Source organism: Marmota marmota, unplaced genomic scaffold, assembly GCF_001458135.2.
Source record: "Marmota marmota marmota unplaced genomic scaffold, marMar, whole genome shotgun sequence".
In the NCBI taxonomy this organism is placed as follows: domain Eukaryota; kingdom Metazoa; phylum Chordata; class Mammalia; order Rodentia; family Sciuridae; genus Marmota; species Marmota marmota.
In genome coordinates this window covers 52,377,262-52,387,412 of record NW_026000108.1, presented here as the reverse complement: position 1 = coordinate 52,387,412, position 10,151 = coordinate 52,377,262, and the positions used below count along the sequence as shown (strand labels likewise).

Genomic DNA, 10,151 nt, shown 5'->3' with positions numbered 1-10,151 from the left:
CTGTATAACCCTGAGGGTCTCCTTCCATTTCCATGCAATTTCCCTTCTCTCTCCCTTTCCCTCCCACCTCTCATCCCTGTTTAATGTTAATCATCTTCTCATGCTCTTCGTCCCTACTCTGTTCTTAGTTACTCTCCTTATATCAAAGAAGACATTTGGCATTTGTTTTTTAGGGATTGGCTAGCTTCACTTAGCATAATCTGCTCAATATCTGTTCTAGTTCTTTACACTTGACGGCAATTTGTTAAACAGTGATAGATAACTGGAACATTAAATTGACATATCTTTACTTACATTAATGTAATACATTTTCAGTTATATATAAAGGGGAGACTAAGAATGTAACGCTTTGAAAGTAACTATTGCCCAGGAAATGGAGTCAGTATAACATAGTGGTAAATGGTTCATATTCTGTACCTAGATAGCTTTGATACTAGTCCCTACAAAGTGCCCCCCCAAAATCAAGTGCTGGAAACTCATCTTGGGTGCAGCAGTGTTGGAATGGGGGCTGGTGGGGGTGTTCAGGTCCTGATAGCTCCATCCTCCTGAAGGTCCTAAGCTGTGCTTCCCAGACCCGATCCTCCCTTCTGCTCTTCTGTCAGGTGAGGACATGGCAAGAAGCCCCGCCCTCCAAGGCCAACTCCTTGATCCTGGACTTCCCAGCCTCCAGAGCTGTGAGAAATAAATTCTCTTCTTTAAATGAGAGAGAGAGAGAGAGAGAGAGAGAGAGAATATTAGAGGTTCCTAGGACTGGAAAAAGGAGAATGGTGAGGCACAGGGCTTATTTCTTATTTTCAGGATGCCAAAATTCTCTAATCTTGATTTCAATGGTGAGTCTACAATTCAGTGAGAGTCCTGTGGGCTCACTGAGCATTATGCTTATTGCTGAATTGTATGATATGTGATTTATGTGAAAACAAGATTGCCACCACACCAAAAAAAAAAAAAATCCATTGAAGGAAGTCATCCCCAAATGCTGATTCACCAGGATCATGACTACATTTCTGCTTCTGTACAAAGAAGCTGCAAACAAAAGTAACATGTCACATGCCACTGTTCTTACATTATTCTAACATGTCAACTAAAACATAAGTGACACTTACATGTAAGGTCATTAACTCTTAACTACAGGAAAGCACTCAGAAAGGAATCATGGCACATCTACATATGGACATGAGGTCATCTACCATCTGCTTTTCCCACTTGGCAGTCAGACACTCTATTAGTGTATGTATTTACTTAGGTGTGTACAAGTTATATTTTAACTAATGATTTCTGCTTGGATATCAGCAAGAGCAGAGGGAATCCAGTGTGAAAGGAAGTCTTGCATCTCACCAGGATGTCTACGAAAATGACGGCAGTTCTGCTCCTGTTACAGCTGAGTAGTCACTTTAGTTCTGGAAGTTGTGGGAAGGTGCTTTTGTGGCCAATGGAATACAGCCATTGGATCAATATAAAGACAATATTGGATGAACTAGTCCAGAGGGGTTATGAGGTGACTGTTCTGAAACCCTCAGCTTCCATTTTTCATTATGTTGAAGAAGAATCTGCTATTAAATTTGAGATTTACCCTACAACAATATCTAGAAATGACTTAGAGGTTTATTTCATTGAAACAATCAGGAAGGTGATTTATGAGCTGTCAAAAAAAATCAATTTGAACACACTTTTCACTGTTGCAAGAAATGATGTGGGAATATTCTGAGTACTTTGAGACACTCTGTAAAGAAGTAGTTTTCAACAAGAATCTTATAACAAAACTACGCGTGGATCCAAGTTTGATGTCATTCTTGCAGATGCATTTGGTCCCTGTGGCTAGCTGCTAGCTGAGCTACTTTAAATACCATTCATGTACACTCTTCACTAATTGTCTGGCTACACGTATGAAAAATATAGTGCAGGACTTTCATTCCCTCCTTCCTATGTACCTATTTTGTCAGAATTAAGTGACCAAATGACATTCATGGAGCAAAGACATGTTGCATGTGTTTTATTTTGATTTTTGGTTCCAAACATTTAATGAGAAGAAGTGGAATCAGTTTTACAGTGGAGTTTTAGGTAAGCCCTGCTTTCTAATAGCAATGTAAATTCCAAAATTTGCCATGTCTTTGAAAGTGAGCCTGAAGGAATATGAAATCATATAAGTTAATCTTTTAAAAGATTAACTTTAGGGGCTGGGATTGTGGCTCAGAGGTAGAGCGCTGGCCTAGCCTGGGCAGGACCTGGGCTCGATCCTCAGAACCACATAAAAATAAAGGCAGTGTGTTGTGTCCATCTACACCTAAAAAATAAATATTAAAAAAAATAAGAAGGACTATAAAGAGATACTTTAAAAAAATATTAACTTTAAAAATCTTTTTAAAATATTTTACCACAATAATACATTAAACTCAAAACATGAACAAAAAGCTTAAATTGTAGAGTCAGTTTGAAATCTTTGGACACAACAGAAAGTCACACACACACAAAATAAACCACTGAGGACTTCCTTAGGCAGTCACACATATTTATTACCATTTTATTATCCATTTGGTTTCATCTTCAAAAGCAATAATTTTAAATGTCACTGAATGTCTTCATGAGTATAGACTACAGATTGAGAACCTCTACAGATATTTCTGGAACAATCATCTCTGTAGCTTTGAGGAAACTGTCTTCATATTGGTAGGTTAGTTTCCTCATTTATAAAGTCAATTATTTTGTTACTTTATTCATCTTTCACATTGTGTCTTTCTTATATGTCCACATGAATATGAGCAATAAGTATATATACATAAATATGTATACACACACATTAGCTTTATTAAATCACACACACTTTTAAACATATTTGGCTTCATTATTAAAAGTTCTTTCAGATACTTACCAGACATATGCATTTCCACCTGACAACTTTCTGATGTCCTATAGATTTGTATTCTTTTTCCTGTTCAGGACGACCCACTACATTTTTAGAGACAATGTCAAAAGCAGATATCTAGTTCATTAGAACCTATTGGTATTTGGAATTTCCTCGCCCAACCCTACCAAATGTTGATTTCATTGGAGGACTCCACTGCAGACCTGCCAAACCTATGCCTAAGGTAAACTTGTTTCCATTTAGTTGGTTCTGTTGTCCTTGCATTTTCACCAGAAATGATCCTCTGTTTTCACTCAGAATGTTTCATTCTGTGGGGAAAAAAAAAAAGTTATAGTAATGGGGTAATGAGACCTGCAGATAGAAATTCTTATGTGTCTATGCCACATAAGTATGTAAATTTCATTTTTATTACAGTAGAAAAGAAAAGCCTGGGGGACTTTTGAGGATGAGGTCAGTTAAATGAAAGTCTTCATTATTCAACATATAAAAAAATATTAGTCATATATAATGACAAATTATAGTGAAAATATAATTCAAACAACTGACTAGCGTGTATCATAGGAAAGTTCCAGATATGCAGAGAAACAAAGTAGCATAGACTTTGCTCTCAATTTTCTTACATTTTACATTGAAAGACAAATTATGAACAACAAAGAGAAAGTTTTTGAAAATATTATAATAAGGAAAGACCACAGGTATTTCTTATCTACCCCAAGCCTATAGGGGAATCTCAGGAAGACTCCCTCAGAGAACATGGGTCTCCACACCTTAGCTGACTGGCAGAAAGAGATGGAGAAATACATACTTCACAATTAACAAAGAGCATAAATTTTACATATTTGAGGAATATCTATTAATTTGAGCTACATGTATGTGTAGTCTGATTTTAGCTTACAATTGTAAAAAATTTATAAGTATTTAGGATAATATGGCTTATGAAAAACCTTAAGAATCTCATGTATTTTTAGCAAATACCACACTTTTATTATTATAATACCTAGCACGGATTTTTTTTTTCACTATTAAATGATCACTTCAAAGAGATTTGTGTGTGTGTGTGTGTGTGTGTGTGTGTTTCTAGGGACCAAACCTAGGGCTTTGTGCAAGCAAGACAAACACTCTACCAACTGAGTTATATCCTCAGTCCCTGAGAGACTCTTTTTGTCTACCCTTTTACTGGCAGTAACATCGTATTTTTCTGATCTCATTGAACATTTTAAATCCAAATATCTGTTTTTAAAGCCAACCTTTGAAACTATTTGTGGATATTCAATTCCCAAAGCACACCTAAGAGTATTGGAAGTTCTGGGCAGTTCAATTATATTTTTTAAAAGATTTCTCCATTTATGTTAAGGGGAAATGACACTGTCAATAAAAGGGGTAAGAGAGGAGGTCCAGAAAGAGAACAAGAAGGATGAAGAGCAGGCTAAGTGCTAGGTGAGGGTCAGTGGATAAAAGATTACTAAGAACAAACATCAGAAGTTAAGGATATTCTGGCCAAAATGGTATCACAAGATTCTTCTTGAAGATAGGGCATGGTACTCCAACATCACAACTGACAAATTTCCTAGTGTTCCATTTAAGTGCTTTTAGTGATGGCACAGACATCAACATCACAGTCTTGATGATTTCTTAGAGCAAGACATGAAACCAGCCAGCTTCAACTGGTGGGAATTCTTTAGAGAATCACAAAAAAAAAAAAAAAATCTGGGAAGTCAGGATATCATTCCCAGTGGTCCATGACAGAAAGATAGCAGAAACAATGGACACTTTAGTTTGGTGAGGAACCTAGAATTGAAAATTCAGTAAGGATAAACACAACATGGCCCAGTCCAATTTACAGGTTAAAACAACACAAACGGTGTATCATGGTATTCCATTGAAACATAAAATTTACCTACAACTACTCAAATCCATTTCTGAACAATGATAAATAAAGTAAGGTAATACTTCCTGATAAAATATGCTTTGTTTCATTGGATTGGTCAGATTAGTTTCACAAGTGAAGCAAAAATGGAAATTGACCATAATGACTTTGGGGTTTGCCTTGCCAGATCTCTTCAAAAGGAATCTCATATTAGAATTCTAAAAGCCTTCTGAAGCTGGGAAGCCTGGAAAGCCAAGTTCGACTTCAATGCAAAGAGCACTCATAATGTTGTTTCCAAATTGTGCAGAGATTAAAACAAGAGAAGTCAATAAATGTTTCATTTCCATTAACAAAAGTGTAAACTACAAATTTGTTACATAGAAAAATAGCATAAAACAAAAGAAAAAGGGATGCCTTGAATCATGAAACTAAAACATCAAATTCCAGCAAAATCTCAAACAAGAACATCACAAAATACTATAATTGTTCTTTATCAGATCATCCATTCCCAAATCTGCTTCATCTAGGGTTAGCAGGTTTATGAAACTGCAGAAGTTAAAGATCTGACTAAAGTCCATTTGACAAGAAAATGTTTTGTGACACATGTTTTCTTACAGGACTGTTTTGTCATTCAATAATTTCTTATGTTTCTTAACACACCCAAATATAATTAAGCTTAAAATCCACATGTAAAAATTAAATAAATGCATACTTAATTGTTTCAGTAGTTAGTCTTATTTAGAAATAGGCTACACATCTAATAAACATCTATGATTAATTTAATTTGTATATCACTAAGGTATCAAATAAACAAAAAAATTTTGGTAACTGGTTTTAGGGAGACATACTATAACAGCAACAATACTATACTAGCCCTCATCTCAAGTTATTTCCTTGTTAACTATTTGTAACCATAGGTGACTAGTAAACCCAGGGAGAATAAATATTTAGCTCATATTATACTTATGTTGGTAAATGAGAAAAACATCTGTTTTTAGTAAACCAATAACATCAACTAGTCACATTTACCAAAGATTTACTAAGTCATGTGATATTGAAAGAATTTGGGTTTTTCTACATTCCTGTTAATCTTAGGTATGTTTAATTTATGTAAGTGCTCATTTATCTCACAGTGAGTTGAAATAGATTATCATATATATGTAACATGTAACATACAGGCGTACATACACATAAATAAATAAACATGTAGACACAGAGAACCTCTAACTTTCATTCTAAAATTTTAGCCACAAATCAGGCAACACAAAACTCACTGTTATTATCTCCACATAATGTTTCAGTTAAATGTGTTTCTGACAAAAATACAACAAGGTAAAATTTTTTGTTCAATATGGGTTAAAGTTTCATGGAACTAAAATAATCTGTGAAGAAGGATTTTAAGGGAGGTTGCATTTTAGGTGAGGGAGACAAGACATCTTGTGGCCCTCTGAGTGACTTTGAAGCCCATCTAAGGGGACAACATATTCAGTTTATGTCTAATTAGCTGTTTTCCTTTCAACCTCAAGTAGTTGCTTTTGGAGGATCCTGAGTTCCTTGAGAGCCCTTGCTTGAGACAGAGGAACAAGTGACTGTCAATGCAGGAACAGAGGCGCTAAAGAGGGAAGTGAAAAGTGCAGCTCTGGGCACAGACGGAGGGAGGAGGTAGGACCTTGAAGGAGACATAGCAAAGGGTGCAAGGGACCTGAGGGGAACAATGACATGTTAAAGGAAGAAGAAACAGGAGATGGAAAGGGAGAGGTCACCAAGGAGCAGGTTTGGGGATATCTAAAGTTTCCCTAAATAGCATTAAAGATCCAAACTGTCTGTACTAAAATCATACCAACAAGAAAGAAAGCAGAGAGAGTTGTCAAGAGCACAAAGTTGGATTTCCTGTGTGAAAAATAAAAGTGTTCTGGACATTGTTTGCATAAGAATGTGAAATACATGCATGTGTAATACTACAGAAGTTTAAACCTTTAGAAATGGTTATAACTATTTATTACATTATGTATATTTAACTTAATTTTAAAAGAGCCAAATATAATTCCTGTTAATACTTGATTTCTCTCTTTAAATAGTTGCACCAAACCTTACAATAGTCTGTGTTCTGCCTTTGCTCTGTTGTGATGGAACAAATTCTTTCCTTTACATGAAATGGAAGACTTTGTCCAGAGCTCTGGAGAGAATGGTGTTGTGGTGTTTTCTCTGGGGTCAATGGTCAATAACATGACTGAAGAAAGGGCCAATGTGATTGCATCAGCCCTCGTCCAGATTCCACGAAAGGTTAGACAAAGTGCCCTAATGGTGGAGAACTATTGAATAAGTAGCCATTTAGTTGTCTTAAACTCTGTAAATGTTCTGATTATAGAAATTTTCACTGTGAAAGGTTAACTGTCATGATAGTGCAAATTTTTCTCAGAAATCACCTTTAAAACAAAAATATACACAGCAAGTTCTAAAATTGCATGAAGGGTATACTTGATTAACAACATTTTGGCATTAACATTGTGCTCAGAAATATATTTTACAGGTGCAATATTGCAGGTAGATACACAGTAATCTCCAAAGTCTGCCCTGTCATTTCCTCCTTTTACTTGCAGAATTTCTGAGGACACTACACACTACAGACATAATCAGCATGGAGTTAAATATTAGACAGTAAGTTCATCAGTGTCATATCACTAGCAGGTAATAAAAAGTCTAAAGAGCATCATACAGCATCATCATCCTATGTAATGCTGGCCTTGATTATTCCCCTAAATATTGGACGGGGCTTATATTAGTTAGAGAAAGGAAGTCCAGGGCTCACCAACCCTGAGTCCAGGTGTCCACCAAACCCAGGAGACTTAGTTTGTCCTGGTGGACATGGCCCTATTAATTTCTCAAGAAGGAAGATATAAGAGAAAAGATGGAGATCTGAACATGGATTTAGAAACTGTGACCATACAAGGATCAAACACTAATAACCTGTGGAATAAGTGGTTATAAATAATCTTCACATATCAAGAAAATGTTAATATGAAATTTAGCAGATGAGAATTAGTATAAAATACAGATTTCTAAAACAAAATAAATATGTAATTTTTTACAAATTATGCTCTAGTTTATAATTATTAATTTCTTAAATATTAGTATTTGATAAACTCATTTGTCTAATCTACTACTTATATGAAGCTACTATTTGTAAGACCTTGATTAAATATAAAAATAAGTACAGGAAAATTATGTCCTCCCTTTACATCTCCATTTCAATAGTTCTCATTATTTATTTTCTCTTGATGTCATATATCTTTCATTTGGTATTTAAGTATGTGAATTCTTTCTTCATCTCTTTAACATTCTATAATTTGAAATTTAACTCAACTAATAAGAGGTTTGCTTTACCCTAACAGATTATATGGAGATTTCATGGTAAGAAACCAGATACCTTAGGACCCAGTGCTTGATTTTGCAAGTAGATTCCCCAGAATAACCTTCTTGGCAAGACTCAGGAGAACAAATCTCAGAAACATGAGTAACAGCCAATTGGAAAGATAATAATTAAGTAAAACAAAATTATGAAAATTTAAGAACATTTAAGAAAATTTAAGAAAAATTCAAATTAAAAATTTCAATTTTAAAAAATTTCCTTTTAGCCCTGGGGAAAAATGAATACAGAGAAATTGTGGGCATTTTATTACATAAATTTGCCTTCTTTATGGTCATCCAAGTATCTTTGTTTCAGTGATAGTTACTTCTCACAGAGAATTTTTTAGTCACTTCCTGGATTGTCCCTTATCTTCTATTTCTACAATTTTACACCCAACCTTTGACCTACAATAGTATTATCTGAAATGCCAATAAAAAATAGCCCTGAGTCTTTTATTACAACTGACTACATGTTCCATGACAAAAACAAAAACAACAAAAAAAGAAACAAAAAAACACAATTTTTTAAAAAAATTTTTTTAAGAAAAAAGGGTAGAATTTAATCTTTATTTACAGGACACTGTATGATATGAAATTCCACATAGAAATTCAAAACCCATGTGGAGGACACACTTCATACAGTTTGGTACTGTTCAAGTACAGTTTTGTTGTAAAAAGTGCTACAATAACAAACCACATTTACAAAGCGTTCTTAGCAGAGAAATAGTAAGACAAACTTATTCCGAGCAAACTACACAATAAACTTTATGTCTCAGTGGTGTGGCCAAGAAGCTAAAATCCCAGGAGTCCTGTCCTGAACTTGGAAGGTACAGCCTTCAGAGGTAGTTTCTGGCACAACATTCTGATCGTCTTTTTTTTTCTACTGAAAAATACTTCTCAATCAAGTTTAAAATCTTAATCATGAAGTTATATTTCCTAAGGAAGTGTAGTCACTGCTACCTCTGATATCATAACCACAAACAACCCACTCCCTGCTACACTGAACACCTTCATAGCATGCTCTGGGACGTCATTGTTGTTTTAATTGAACACATAAACCCAGGTCCCCTCTTATGTTTGGACAGGATAGTTGTCCTACCCAGCATGTGCTCCTTTAGTTTGCCCAGGTGACAACCTTGTTTTCATTTTACAGATCTCACGTAACATACCAACTCTTCCATGTAGTCTTCACTTACCTCACTAGTGGACATAGGTGCCTCTTGCCCCAAGATTTGAAAGTAATTGCAATATAGATCATAGTTGTAATAATCTACTACCTAGAAAACTATCTTTAGTGTTTTATATTATATATTTGACACTTTTTTTTCTGACATAAATAATTTCCCTTGATTTGTTCCAATCCTAGGTCATCCAAAAACCAAAGCTTTCATAACTCATGGTGAAACCAATGGCATCTGTGAGGCCATCCATCATTGGATCCCTATGGTGGGCATTCCCTTATTTGTGGGTCAACCTGATAATGTCATGCACATAAAGGCCAAAGGAGCAGCTCTTAGATTGGATTTTATTACAATGACAAGTATAGATTTACTCAATGCATTGAATACAATCATTAATGAACCTTTGTAAGTATAACAATTTTTTCAGTAAAGTAATATTTATAATTAGGTACCCTTGACAATGAAAAAAGATTTATTCTTCTTTTGAGTCTAATATTAATAACTAAAATTATTTAATTCTCTGAAATGTGCTTTTATTCTCAACCAATCATTTTACATTGCAAATTATCTTACAAATTTACTTAATTAAAAGTACTAGTTATTAGTACATTATTTAATGTGATACTAAAAAATTTTTACTGTAAAGCTAAATATAAAGAACACAGTTTTTACTAATATGACAAGAGAAGAGAAGGACAATGCAGTTGAAGAAATAAGATACTTCTATTTGATACCTAAAATTTCCAAAACTACCACCTTTTTTAAAATCATATATACTTATTTGGTATGGCAGAATAATTTGATATATGTATGTAATATGGAATGACCTAATCAG

At 34.5% G+C, this 10,151-nt stretch overlaps 1 pseudogene; it reads left to right on the top strand.

The window, feature by feature from the left end:
* Positions 1 to 1,324: 1,324 nt before the first annotated feature.
* Positions 1,325 to 9,725, top strand: LOC107138991 (annotated as a pseudogene).
* Positions 9,726 to 10,151: the final 426 nt, after the last annotated feature.